Raw genomic sequence first — 14,981 nt, 5'->3', positions numbered from 1 at the left:
GTTTTTTCCCCTCACTAATTCCCGTGGCATCGTTCAGTTTCCTATATTTTACACTATTAAGTTACATTACTAACAGTGGAGTGGGCATCCTGGGAATCAGGTCAGAAACATAGAATATGTCTAGACTAGGCTAGAAATAGGTAAGGTGTGGGCAGGTCTTCTTTGACTGAATAACATAGAGAGTGTCAACAGGAATTGTCTGTTAATCTTCTAGTGAAAGAACTTGAAGGGGAGCATCAGATGAAGGAACCTGATTCAGAACATGAAGAAGGGGTGTAGCAGGGAGTTCCTCAAAGTGTGGGTGCAGTCTCCTGGGGTTACTTGTCAAAGGATGGTGTCGATGCAGAATTTCTCATGAAATTGAGGAGAGATTGAACAAATGTTAGGAAAATCTTAAATAGAACTCTAATTCTAAATTAATAAAACGTGTTGCTTTCAGAAAATCATCTGAGATCAGTGTATTGGAGGTTGGGAAAACTCCTGGAGAAAGGATTGTACTGAGGTTCAGTGAAAGGTATTTTTAAAAACAAACCAATAACTTTATGAAGTTTGGGCTGAGAGTGTGACTTTCTAAATACACCTACAATATGCCTTTGCCCTGTTAAAGAATTGCAATAGTGATGGCAGCTTGGCTGTACACCAGCTTCATTGCCAGATATTTCACACAGTGTTTTGCTTTTCAAAGTTTGCTGGGCTTTTTCCCAGCAAGCTGGTTGGTTTTTTTTTTAAACTGTTTTCCTCCCTGTGCTTGTCAGTGTTAGAGGAAGATAACCTATATTTTTGCCTGCTTTCCAGCTTAGTTTTCCTGACAGTGCAGGAGGGTGAAGGAAAGTTGCCTGACATCTGTGTTGAGGAAGTGTTGCCCAGGGAGATGGAAACTGCTTAGCTGACTCACACCTCAGTTCCTCCAGTTCAGGTGTGGAACCTTTGGCAGTTGTAAGTGCACCACATTTTGAAAGAAATCATAAAACCCTGATAGTTGTTTTGGGGTTCACTTTCCCCTTCTCGCTCCATAGACAGAAGGATGACACCTTGACGTATTTAGGTATGTTAGTTTTTAATGAGATTTGCTTACATTATCTTCTCCAGTGGCTGTTGGATTGGTCAAGCCTTTATAAAATCCAAGCACATCATTTTGGTATTGATAAAGTGGAAGAGGGTGAGGATGTACACCTCCTTCATTATATCCAGAGAGCCTGAGATATCAGTCATTATTACTTAGAGACTTGTTTCTCTGACAAGACCTAAGCAATTTTCTCAAGTTTTTCCCAAACTACCCCCGTTATTCCAAATCTGATGTCAGTTGTTGCCAGAGCCACAGTTGCTGTTGATTATTTTGGAACTGCTTTTGCAGAGCAAAGTAATTTTCATTCAGCATCAATCTGATCTTATTGTGTGGGGTTTTTTTGGCCAAACCTGGAATAAATCTCCGATATTTTATTTTTTTTTTTTTTTAACCTGTTACATTCCTGGTACTAAGGAAGCTTTTATTTCTGCCAGTGAATCCAGAGACAAACCCAGACAGAGATGGCAAGTACCCCAACTGACACTTTGACACTTGACAAGTGACAAAAGGGTTCACCACCAGAAAGTTTGCTGTGGGGAGGGGGATAAGAGAAATAGATCCTATGAAGGGATGAGAGATAATAGGTGCAAATTGAAATGTATGGAGTGTTGTGCCTTCCATGTGTTGGGGTCATTACGGCTGAGTTACTCCTTGGGGTGCTACTCCGCACGGAGTCTGTGCTTGCAGGGGCACGCAAAGGAAAATCATGGTCATTTTTACACAGGGATAGACTCTGATCTGGCTTTGATATTCCTAATGTGTCCCTTCCAATTCAGGATATTCTGTCATCCTGAGTTTTCCATTTTGCCAGAGGGATCAGGCTCTGGGGCTCAGTACACAAAGGTCACCAGCCTGGGGGGCTGGAGGTAGCTCTGGGGTTGCACCAAGAAAAGTCTGTCTTAAATTCCTGCTTCTGTTGGTGCCTCAGAGGTGTGGTTCTGGACCCACTGTTTAATGTCTCTGGGCCAAAGTCTGAACAGGAGAATCTGCACTGGGTTGAAGTGAAGCTGCTGTCCACTGAAGCCCCATGACAAATCCCAGCCTGTTACTGGTTAAACCATCTCCACTGGTAGTCCTGGGGCTGAATTTGTCTCAGGGCCTTGAGAACTTGAACCAGTGCATGAATGATTCCAGATTCTCTAAGAACGCTGCATTTCAGCCTGGTTTTGTCTCAGACATGGACAATGATCCCTCAGTATGAATTGTGCCACTAAAGAGTGGCCCACCAAGAGCAGAGCTTTTTGTTTTGTTCTGTTTGTTGTTTTCATCTGTTTAAATCCCAACAGTGGTTCAGAGAGTAGTGAGAAATGCCCTACAGCTGAGGGCATACCATATCTTTTCTTAGCTGTGCTCAGACCCCTCTAAGGTCTGACCTTGCCCCTCTGGGGTCTCAGCACAGACATGTGAAAATAAAGTGAAATTCTGGGATAACAAGCTCTGGGAACACCTTGTATGAGCTTGGTGTGGAAAGTAGTAACTTGCCAGAATGAAATATGACTCGCTCTCCCTGGTGTTTGGGAAAGTAGGGGGATGTCTAGGTTTCTGTTAATTTAAAGCTTGTTATGAACTCTTTTACTTTGCTTCCTCCCCAAGCACTGCATGCAAAGCAGGAGTCACTGGTCCTTGGAGTGAATATACCGTACTGTGTGCATCCTAACGGATGTCATTCCACGTGACCTACATGCACAGAGAGCAGCTGGGATGAGTCAGATCTCTGTAGCTGAGGCTGCCACAGCCTCTGCTTTCTTGAATTAATGCATATGTTTGAAAGAGAGCAGAACTGATGTCGAGAGAAGCTGCAGAAAGATCTGTAACAGCTTTAAAGAGGAACTCATTCCCTGGAAACACTGATCCCTTGCCTCTTACTCAGAGAGAGTTTTCCAATCATGTGGTGATGTCAAAGTCAGGTCAAGAGGCTGAGGACAGAAAGGATTGCTGGCAATGCTGGTCAGGGAATACTAAACAGGGAGGGAGATATGGCATCAGAAGGAGCTATGGCAAGCACAGGAAACATGGATAATCCACTGCTAAGGAAAACAGAGTCACAACTTATTCAGTCTGTACGCACTCTTGGCTGAACATGACTGATTTGATTGTTGGGGTGGCTACCTCCTGCTCAGCAGAACAAAATCTGTTTTACTTTCCTGATAGGGCCAGAGAATCCAGAACAGCTCAGATGTGGTCAGTGTAGTTTGGGGGCCTTGTATAGAGCAGAACTGGGGATGTGAGCTTGCCTTAAACCAAAGCAAAACAACCCCCACTGAACCCCAAGTTTATGAATTGCTCTCATCTGCCTACCTTCAGAGAAGAAGCCTGGATTCCTGCAGGCTTTCCTGGCTCTCCTTGGAAGAGCTATCATCACTAGAAGTTTAACATGTTTATCAATAAGCAGGATTATTTCCCCACAGTGCCGACACTTTATAGCAGCTTCACCTGAGGGGCTACAGAGATGGGAACTGGCTCTACATCAGCACCATAAAAGATAATACTCTTCCCAACAGCAGATCTGGTTTCCCAGAGGCGTTGAGGGTGAGAGGAGTTAGTTTTTAGCTGCTGTGTCACATGACCTTGGTTGGGTTAAGGTCATGTCAGGTGCTGAGTGTGTGCTCCAGCTTGGCACAGCAGCTCAGGGGTCAGCCAAGCTCAGTGCCATGTGCAAAAGCCTCAAAAGGACAGTAATTTAAACAATCTTAACCCAAAGCTTTTCCTTGCACCACACAGACCTGCTGCAGCCATAAAGGCATCCTGCCACATCCCATCAGACAGGAGCCCTTAGTCCTCAGCCTGTTTCACCCGGCAAAACTTTTACATAAAATTTTTCCCTGTGAGCCAAAAATGAACTAAGCATTGAAGGGACCAAGCCTTCCTAGCAGTAGAGGTAATTAGTCTCTTTGGTGCTGAAGTCTCTCCTGAAAATAGAATGAGAGGCTTGCTATGTTGACAAGAACAATGGTAAAATAGATTGCCAAAAGCTTGGCTAATTATGATGAGCACTGTCTTCTGCTTGGGGAAACAGAAGAAAAGGAAGTGAAATAGTAGAACTGTGAATTGAGCCCTTATCACCCAGGTGGAAATTAAGAAATAGGACTTCCTTGAAATTCTGTAAATTTATCCTTTTGAATAACCACCAAGATTCTGCATATAAAAATTCCCATAAACATTTTACAGGTTCACATTTAACACATTGGCTCTTTTCAGGTATTTTCTAGAAAATCCTTGCCTTGTCTCACCTTTGGCAAAGGAGAGCGAGGGATCCCCATAACATTCTCATCTCACGTACTTTCCTTTCTCATGCTCCCTTTTTGAACACTGCCTATGCAGTGAGGGAGTCTGTTTAGCAAATCTGGCATTGGGCTTGGGAATTCCATGTGTTCCAGCTGTCCTCAGCTAGCTGCTGCTGATGGCTGAGAAACCAGCTCCACCTGCTCCTCCAAAAGATGCAATAGAAGTGGCTTTACAAGGAAAACACACCTAAGAAGTGCTGCAGGTGTGTTTGCTTTGAACCTGATGACAATCTCATTAAAACCATTAAAAAGGCTCCCCATGACTTCATGAGGGAGGTAATTTCCTCCTCTGGAGTTGTCTGGTTGAGTTGTGTAAAGGAAACAAAGTCAGGCTTTATCCTGAAGTTGTTTACAAAAAACCTTATTCCAGGGTTAGTAACTGATGAATCAATCCTTTCAGAACCCCAGAGGTCAAAGGGCTGCTTATGACAACTGATAAAGCACCCCTGAGTGATGCTCTCCCGGCATCCCTGACAATGCTGCTGATAGGCATATCATGCTCATCCATCAGTCTTTTATGGGCTACTTATAAATGCCACATCACTGTGAATCTCAACTAGCAGAACAAGCAACTCCTGTGGCAGAAATCTGCCCATGAAGTTTGGAAACTCACTCAAGTGATTTTTGGCATTTGCAGAATGCTCGGTTGGTGGATTGAATGTTGTGAAATGTATTTCTGGGAGAATATGAGAGATGCTCCAGCCACATGGGTTCCTAATGTGCTATTAGAAAACCAACTTATTTTCTGGCTTAACATTACCATTGTAAAAACAAAGGGGTAGGGGGGGAGGACAGGGAGGGGACAACTTATTTTATACAAAATACAATAAATAACAGACAAGCCCTGAGAATGGACATGAGGCTTTGCTACACATTGTCTGTTTTCCCCCTCACCTCTGAATTTGCATTTAAAAATGACCGTGAGGCCATTATATGTGTTTGTGATATGAATAGCCATTATCTATCACTCACTGGGGGCACCAGATTTTCTTACTTGAAGAGATATGGTGATTTCTTTCCCCACCGCTGTGCTGAGAACTGAGGTTATTTGTGAGGCATTCCAGCCCTTAGTTTGAATCCTGTCTGGGAGCAGCCTAAATGAAGTCACCCTTTGAAGTGTTAACAGTGGCACTGCTGGACTCAGACCTTTTGTCTTCCCTGGGTGAAGCAGTAGCTGCACACCCAGTGCCAAGGGGAGGATGGGATGGTGCAGGAAGGCTGGGGATGGCTGTGGGGACATTGCTCTCCCCCGGAGGCAGTGAGGCTTTGGAAGATGGTGATCCCAGAGTTACCTCACTGAGCAGGGGTATTTAGTATGGTGACATCTGTGTCAGGATGTAAAGTCCTCTCCGAGCATCAGCTGAGCACCCAGGTCATTAATCCTTTTTGGGATGGGTTCAGGTTTTACTCCTCAAGCTGGGAGAGCACATACATTTGTGGCTCTTATGAGCAGCTCCAGCAGGGCTCTGGCAGCTCTCAGCTTGTGTCATGGTTTTAAACCAGTAACTAAAGAAATTACTTATTTCTTGTTGTGAGATATGGATTAAAACAAGAGCAAAACAGGCTTAAAACTTAAAAGGGATAAAGACAGTTTATTAACAAACTACAAGAATAAGAACACTAGAGTAAATTTCCAGAAAACCCCTTCATCTTTTACATTTTGATCGTTTCTTTGTACAGATGACATGATAACATAGAGACAAATAACTTTAGAACTTTGGTGGTTAAAAAACAGTCTCAATTTTTGTTAGAGTCTTTTCATCAGTCTTTGTAGAGAAACTGAAGTCTCTTTCTGCCAATCTATGGAGTTTCTCACGAGGAAACTATTTTTGTCATAGTTTTCCATTTCTCTAATGCCAGCTGCCCGGAAATCTGTCATTAGATCCGCTCCTCCCATCTCACATCTCTCCGAGGTGTGTATGGGTCAATAAAGTCTAGGGATTTCATTTTTAAGGATGAGTTATTCAAAGGCAGAAGTCCTCTTCATCTGTTTCTGTGAGCTCTCCTGGAAAACAGTTTTCTCTTTGCCCCCAAGGCTTCAAAATCTTAATCTACTTAATCCCAGCAACTCACAGTATCCCAAGTACTTTTTCTTTTGCTCAAAACTTACACTTTGAATACTCTATTCCTCCCAATACTCTTATCATGAATTAAAGGAGTCTTTTATACTATTATTGTCCATCTCCATAGCTTTAACAAAAAGATATTTCAGCTATTAAGCATCTTCTTATTCTCTCTTTCTCTCTCTCTTATTTAAAACTTAACTCTTTTCCTCACTGTTGCATTGGTGGTTCTATGATGTCTTCTCTATGTTAATTGTCTCTCTCTCTCTCTCTGTCGTTCTGAGAGAAGGAGTAATCTGTATGTTTACTCAGGTAGTAAAAGAATTAGAAGGTTTAAAAGCTACAAGAGTTCATAGTGTCAGGTTTCAGTCCAGCAGCAAAAACTGAAAACCAAGCTCGGCTGACCGGCGCTGCTTCTCCCCCCGCCCCCTCCACCCCGCGGCCTTGTCGGCCTGGAGGGGGGGGGGGGGGGGAAGAGGCCAAAAAAGAGCCTTGTTACCTTGTCAAAGGCCGGAAACGAAAGAGACTAAGAGAACTCTGTCTGTACTTCTTAAGGGGGTGTTTACAAGTTGAATTCACTTTTTAATGGTCAGATCTGCTGTCAATTCTTGGAAATTACTGATAATTGGTCAGGAGGAAAAACTCCCATCAGCCACCAGCAGCTTCAACTTCCCCTCTTTCCAAGCTGTCTTAAAGGTAAAGCTACCCCATGAAAGCTTGCATGGGGGAAGGACAGAAGGATGCACATCACAGGGACTTCAACCTCTCTTCTATCTTCCCAATGGATTTTTACAATTGTGGCAGAGAAAATCCTCACATGAATAAAACTGTACAAGAGAGAAGTGTATTATTCCAAAGAGACAGAGAAAAGAGTGACCACAGGTGGTTATTGTCATTTATTGTCTATATCAGCTTGCTTTTGGGAAAACGATGTTCAAAGGGGTCTGCTCCTTGTCCCAACCTCCTGGCCAAGAAGGCTTCACCATGAGGAATTTGACCCGAAGGATATATAAACCAGAAGAGAGATGCAGCAAAAGTCTGCCAAGGGCTGCACTTACGCTTCCTGAGTGGCACGCCACTGTAACTGTAACTTTTCACACATTGACCCAGACTAGAACCCGCAGCAGCTCCGCGCGGTTTGTCTTCACCAAGCTCTCTGCATGAAGAAGTTCCCTGAGCGCGTTTCGGAACGCAAATCGCTGCTGCCCTCCCGCGGCCCTGGCTCTGCGCGCCGGGAGGATGCTCCGTGTGTCCCACCGCATCCCCGCACGGATCCTCTGCTCCGCAGGGACGAGGGAGAGCCTCCAGGCACGGGGCTTTTCACATCTCCTCCCACTCGGATACCTGAGTTTGAAGCCTCATTTTTTAAAATCAAAGAGCAGTAACAACTTAACTGTGTTGGTCATTTAAGTCTCCTTGCTTCTCTCCTTGAGAGGGTGATGAAGTCAAGACTGTCAATGCAGAGTGATTGAATCCGTGCAGTGACAGTGACAACCACGACCAGGTTTCCCTGGAACCCATTTTTCCCCTGCATTTGCCTATTAGGCCTTCCCAGTGACTGGTTGGAGGAGGTGGAAACTCCTCAAGAGTCTGTGTTGTCTCATTTATCTTCCCTATCTCACACATTTGCACTCATTTCTTGCAGAACCAAGGGCCAGAGATGCCCACACTGCCATAATGAGACTTCAGGAAAGGAGAATTATTATTAAAGGAATGTCAAAACAACAGCAGTTGCAAATTAAACAAATGTACTGTGCCAGGTGACAGCTGGGGAGATCGTCATGTGTTAAGTGTGGCTAAATTCCATACTAAGTTTAAGTCTGGATTAACCACCCTGAAATAAGTAAAGTAGCTTTGGTCATACTCTGATGTCTTGGAGAGAAAAACTGGCCATGCAGTTTTGTGAAAAAATGAAGCAGATGAAGAGCTTCAGAAAAAGCTCTGTCAAGAAAGGGTTGGTCAAAGCTGTTGGATTTCATTCTGTCTTTTCTGGTAGCATTTCTGAGTCTGGCTTCTCATACCACATTTCTCTATTTTTAGAAGGATTTTTGAAGTTGCCTTTATAAAAGAGGCCTGGGCTCTGCTTTCTCTTACACTGTTGTATGCCTGGCTATTTCAATGTAGTTCAGCTCTACTTGAGCTTTCATAAACGAGAAAAAAGAATCACAATTTGTCTTACTGTTGCTGAGCAGCAGGTAAGTCACAACTGGCTCAACAGACACCTCGAATGCTGTGAACAGAAAGATTTGGGCCTGACTTCTGTCCTCATACACAAACCCTGCTGACATCAACATCTGAGGGCAAAATTTGGCATCTCTTGTCTTTGCCTGTCCCTCAGCTTTGTAGTTGGCATTGGCTTTGAGAACAGAGGACAAATCTCATTGCTCGCAACCTTGTGCTGGGGCCATATGGCATAAATTACCTGTCCCACCTCACCTCTTCCTCCAGGCCCTACAAATTATGATGGAGTTCAGCATGATGATGGTGCTATTTCTCTTCTTCCAGAGCAGTACCATTCAGAAACACCTCTGCTGGCACCACTCTTGGTTTGCAAATGAACCCAGGTTTTGCCCAAGTCGGTGGTGCTGTGTTGGTTTGTGCAGCTGGTGCTCTGGAGCATTGAAGTTATAGGAATTTAAACATTCTCAGGAAAGGAAAATGGAGGCGGATGTCTCCCCTGTTGTTAATACTGTCTGATCTTTTTTCCTGTACATTCTCCAGTGTATCATTTAGCATGTGAGCACTTCAGGGAAGAGGAGAGGAAGGAAATATCCTTAGTGGTTCTTTCGTGAAATTAGGTCAATTTGGTGGTTTGTTTTTTTTTTCCATAGACAGCTGTAGATTTAACACTGCAGACTTTGCTCTTTCAAAGTGTTCAGGCCTCCCTTAAACTGTGAACTTGGCTTAGAAAAGGTTTAGTGCTTACACCTGAGTGAGGTTAAATCCTACCTTTCCACTTGTACTGGATGGTATATTTTTTAGGCAGTATGCCTGATATCTGTGTAGAGACACGTGGTCTGTCAGGTATGAGTCTCTGTAGATGGAAATGATGGATAATCTTATTGGAAGGGTTTGAAAATGATTTGTCTTTGGAGCTTCTGAAATAGATTGGTCCCAAGACACTGCAGTGTGCTACCCAATATTAGTACATTGTCTGTGTTCTTACCCTCCTTGGAGTGACCTGCAGCCACTTTGCCAGCTTGGAAAGAAAGCTGATAAGTGTATTTAGGGGTCAGTGCTCCTTTTACAAGAAAGCTGCGAAGCCCATGGTAAGTATCTTTCAAGAGCTAGACTAAGTAATTGAATGGGTGCAGGTATAATCAAGTTGCCCTGCTCTGGGCTGGAAGTAGCTGCCTGCAGCAGGGTGAAGGACGTGATTCAGCTGTGCAAGCCCTGTTTCTGAATTGGTGAGCTAATGAAATGTCAGTGGCAGTGATGGATTTTGAATTTGCTCCTGCCAGTGCTCTCCTGTTATCTGCAGTGAATCATGCACAGCTGTGGCTGCTGGAAGATGAGCTCCAGGGTCTGGGCTAAAAAAGGAGCAATGAGAAGTTCTCAGCTCCTGCACTTCAGGCAGAAGAAAAATTTTTTATATGGTGAGTGAGATGTGTTGCCTTGTGCTGAGTTATTTAGAGAAGGGAACAGAATTCAACTCTTCTTTTTAAAGACTCCTTGTAGGGAGCCAAAGCCTGACAGCCTGGAAACAGGAGGTCTAGACACTCCTTCAGTCTTCCAAATCACAGAAATATAAGTCTCTTACAGATGCCTCAGTAGGTGGTTTAACTATCACTTTTAATCCTTCTGTGCCTCAGATCCCTCCTTTTTAAGATATAGATATATGTTGCAGCCATGGTGGTAGTGCAAATATCTCAGGGACTGTGACATTTTCTGCTATCTTGTTACTGTGGTGGAAAAATATAGAGGCAGGGCATTACTCTTTATTGTTAAATTTCCAGACCTGGAATTTTAAACTAGTGTATGTTTTGGAAACAGAGTGAGGGAGGGCTAGAGACAGAGGGAACTTGCTCAGCCTGTGCAGGGAATGGGCAAAAAGACTGCTCCAAATCTTCCCCTCTTGTTATGGGACTGTGCTGATGGATTTTGAGAGGAAAACCTGTGGGACTTCCAGGCAGTCTGTTATTGCAGCATGGAGCTCGGAAGGTCTGGAGCTGATGAACAGAGGTGTCAGAAAGCTTGTCAAAAAGCACCATGAGTCTGCTCAAATAGCCTTCACAAAATAATAAAAGACGCACCCTGACATTTCTGAACATCAGGGATGAGAAGAGGTCACAGAAACTTGGGGTCCTGCAGCAATGCCCTCAGAGGCCAGCAGTATTTTTGGAGCTACACAGCTTTGGCTATGTCCCTGTAGAAGGAGTGTCCACTTAATTAATCCACTTAACTTGTGGCTACCAAATGCTTGACCTAAGGAGAGAAAGGATCTAATATGGGGCTTAACACCTCTAGTGGATTTCCTGGCAAGCCTAGGCATGAGATTTTTCTTACAGAGATTAGTAAGATTGCTTGGTAGAAATGGAAATCAGAAGACCTGGGCATGGTTAAAGGAGGAAACAAGGAAGGGATGGTATAACTTCAGGTTTTCCTATGGGCTACGAGAAGATAAGATTATATTTTGGGAAGTGGAATGCACTTTTTTTAGTGATGGGAAAGAACAGTGCTTTGAAAAGCCATAACGTGAGAGGGATGGAAATGGAGGATATGTAGAAATATCTGAGACCTGGTCTGAGACCAGGAGAGTACATTTATGAGGTGTAGCCAAGTGAGGAATTATATAACAATGAGAAAGAGAAGAGCTCAGCATCTACATCAGCTCATTCTTACTTATTTTTAATATTTTTCTGGCATAACATGGAAGAGTCCCAAAATAAAATTGCTATTTCTTGCTGTGTTTCAGCCTCTATCTGGGACAACACTTGCTCTGCTTCTGATACAGAAACCTCAAAAATCTGCTTTGAAACTGAGGGAGTCATTTAATCCCTGTGCTGGTAATGGCATCTCAACAGGTGACCAGAGGGGTGTTTGAGCAGCTGCTGGCAGTTCCACAGCCTGGACAGGGAGGCTGACTGAGCCTCATCCTTCAGTGGAACTGCATCAGTAATCTTTAACAAGAATTTGGAGATGTGAAAGTGTTCACAGCACAGTATATGCATACACATGTACACGTTTATCTGAGGAGAATTTCCCCCAGTGCTGGCCTTGTCCTATTCTACACCTCCAGCTCTTTCTCCCCTGATGAAGTGGCAGGGTGAGAGGTCTTCCTGTGGCTGCTGCCTGCTTGGAGGGTGAGATGAAGGTTTTGGAACCCCTCGGCATGCTGGATTCTGCAGACATCAGTTGTGTGGCAGACTCAGCAGAGGGAGCCCGGCGTTCAGTTCTGGAGCTGAGGAGGGAGCAGACCTGATGCATCTCGGAAGGGAAGATCGCCTTCCTTTCCCTAGCTCTCCAGCGGCCCGGAGCTCGCTGCCGGAGTGGGAATGCTTCGGCAGGACCGCACGTTTCCCTGTGTGAGTGTTTTGTGCTGTCCGTGCAGCTTTTTGAAGCACTCAGAGCCTGCCCCTGTGATGCTGTGCTCCCAAACTCAGCTCTCCCACAATATCCTGGCGGCAGCTGTCATTCTACTGGAAAAAGTGATGCAGGAGGAGGAGAACTCTATATAGAATTGGTCTGCATTGTCCAAACTTGTTTGCTATCCAGTGGACTTTTATTACTCTGAAACTCCCCAAACATTCTGCTGCCTGGCACTGGCCCTGCCACCGAAGGGCTGGTGTGTTCAGGCTGGGGAGGGAGGTGTTTCTCTTGTGTGGCAGCTCCTCAACACCCTCCCTGTGTTAAATATTAACCTATTGCTGCTGATCTTCCAGGCCATTTTACTCTACCTCCAGTTGTCTTGACACAAAAGGAGAATATTTGGAGTGTAATTTGAATTTTCTATGCCTGTTTGCTGCACTGTTAATTTTTTGATTGAAAAATCAAACTCTCAGCTAAAGTAATATTTTTTAGAAAACATCTTACTAGAATATTTTTGGTCAAAACCTAACATGTTTTAACTTTCATCTGCAAATCTTTCATATTTGTGACAGCCATTGTGTGAAAACATTTGCTTCTCATGTTAATAGATATTTTCCCCCAACAACAATTAGGACTTTATTTTGGAAACTTCCTGTTTTCCAAAGAGTTTTTTGTTTGAGCAGCTGGTGTGCCCAGTCCTGGTTCAACAAAAGCTGTTCATATTCCAGGCCAAGAGGCAGAGGAGATGATGGGCAGCAGTGTTGTTTTTGTGGCTGTGCATTGTTCAGGATAGCAATAGTTAAGAAAAGATGATTCTAAATTAAAACAAGCAAAGAACCGACCTCGGTGACATATGTAATGAAAAACATTTCCTGCTTCTTTATCCCAGAACTTCAAGATTTGAGACTTTTTCAGGTATGTCTGTTTTGTTTGCTTACACATCCATGACTTACCTGAGCTGAAGGATTTGCTGTGTAACTGGCAGGCAGGAGGTAAAGCCCCAACCCAAGGCATCAGACATGACATTGCTGTGAGCTCACTTTTTGTTTCCCTCACTTCTTGCCTCTCTTTTCTCTTTGCAGTGAAGGAGAAACCTGTCCTCTATGGGGTCCCAAACTGAGTTTTGGCACAGTCACCCTGCAATTTGAGCTAAACTGGTTTGCCTGTTCCAATAGGTAAGAGTGAAGAAAACAAGCCCTACTACTAAATGCTTTGGTATGCCTATGATTTTAAACATAATTTGGCATGTAATTTGATTCCCTTTAAAACAGGCCAGCTGGTAAAAGTCTAGCTCTAACAGGCACTTGAGAGGAATCTCAGCAAGTTAACATGCTTTTAACACACCCTGCTCCATCATTCAATAAAGACCTGTTGGGGAGCAAGTAGTTATGCTCTCTAATGGTGCTGTCTGGTCTACTGGAGCACAAGAGGCACTTTCCAGTCTCTACCACCATGTTCTCTCCTGAAACAGAGGGTAATAAACCAAATGAAGAGTTTGTGAGCCTCTGTGTCATGTTCAGTTGTGGCCTGACTGAACAGGACAGTTTCCACCCTTTAAATAACAGCATCCATGCAAGTGTGGCTGCTTTGATGGATAGATCTCCCTGCAGAGGTTTCACCCTCAATCAGAGCAAGTGAGTCATAACCATTGTGGGCAATTGCAGTCCTGGGAGGACAGTAAAGTCTCCAAAATGCTGGTGGGAAAAAAGAGTGACCTTGAACCCCATGCCCCTTCCGGACTAATGCAATTTGATTTTCCCTACAAGCACACCATGGATAATCTGAGAAATACTGTCCATGGTTAGATCCACCCCTTGGTCTTGTGCCCACTTATAGGTGGCATCTCTACCCTGATGACCTGAGGTGTCATGGGCCCATTGACCTAGGAACAACTGACCCTTGTGTTGCCAATCTAAGTCTGTCTTTGACACCTCTATCTTTGCAGCCTGATCCACCTGTTCACTGCTTCGGTTCTCCTCATTAGCCTGACTCTTGGGGACATGGGCATCTGCATGACAGACTTTCACAGGTAGCTTCTCTGCCTGAGTGGCAATGTCTTTCCACTCATCAGCAGCCCAGATTGGTTTTCTCCTATGCTGACAATTGGCCCTTTTCCATCCTTCCAGCCATCTCCATAGAGCATTGGCTACCATCCATAAATCACTTCTCTCTCTCAGCAATGTCCAGGGCCTGTAGAATGGCCTTGAGTTCAGCAAGTTGACTTGATCCGTCTTCTCCTTCAGTAGCTTCTGTGACCTGTCGTATGGGGCTCCATATGGCTGCTTTCCACTTTCACCTCATCCTTATGATGCGACAGGAGCCATCAGTGAAAAGAGCACAATGTGTTTCTTCTGCTGGCAGTTGGTTATATGGTGGAGCTTCTTCAGCCTGTGTCACTTGTTCCTGCTCCACTTCTGTGGACCTGATTTTCTCTGAGCCTGAGAGAATTGCAGGCTGTCAGCGGCTGATCTGTTCCCAAGGGAAAGTTTCTTGGGAGATCTTGCACTCAAGGATAACATTTGTAAACCATCTTTCTTTCTCAAAACTGTTCTACGTAACTGTAGATAGCGTATTTTTCTCTTGTCCCACCAATGGAACAAGAGGTGGCGTTCCCTTGACCAATCATGTTAACCCTGTAGTGTAAGACCCTATAAAAGCTGAAAAGTTGAGAGAATAAAGTCCGCTTTTCCTAGTCATTCTGGTGCGTGCTGTGAACCCACACTTCTATATCATGTCCAACAGTGATGCACTTCATCAGTGAGACCAAAGTTTTCACCTTCCAGCTAGTTTGTAATTATCTTCAAAATCCCAGGGTGATTTGGGGTTCCAATACGGGCGCGCTGCGTGATGAGGGCGATCCACTTGCTCCATGTAGCATCAGTGGCATGGTGGGTAGCAGGAACCTTTCCTTTGAACAACCACCCCAGCACTGGCAGTCGGGGTGCCAGGAGGAGTTGTGCTTCTGTGCCAGTCACTTCTGAGGCAGCTTGAACTCCTTCATAGGCAGCTAAAATTTCCTTCTCTGTGGGAGTGTAGTTG

General features: G+C 44.3%; 1 long non-coding RNA gene across 2 annotated transcripts in view; it reads left to right on the top strand.

The window, feature by feature from the left end:
• LOC117244422 overlaps positions 1 to 14,981 on the top strand; it is a 39,593-nt gene that overhangs the window by 14,361 nt on the left and 10,251 nt on the right. For both annotated transcript variants that reach the window (XR_004497491.1, XR_004497490.1), the window contains exons 4-5: positions 11,329 to 11,938; positions 13,025 to 13,117. This is a non-coding gene — a long non-coding RNA (uncharacterized LOC117244422). The remainder of the gene's footprint in view (positions 1 to 11,328; positions 11,939 to 13,024; positions 13,118 to 14,981) is intronic.

Source organism: Parus major, chromosome 1A, assembly GCF_001522545.3.
Source record: "Parus major isolate Abel chromosome 1A, Parus_major1.1, whole genome shotgun sequence".
Classification (NCBI taxonomy): domain Eukaryota; kingdom Metazoa; phylum Chordata; class Aves; order Passeriformes; family Paridae; genus Parus; species Parus major.
The sequence above is the reverse complement of the archived record's forward strand: the minus strand, read 5'-3'. Positions and strand labels throughout refer to the sequence as shown.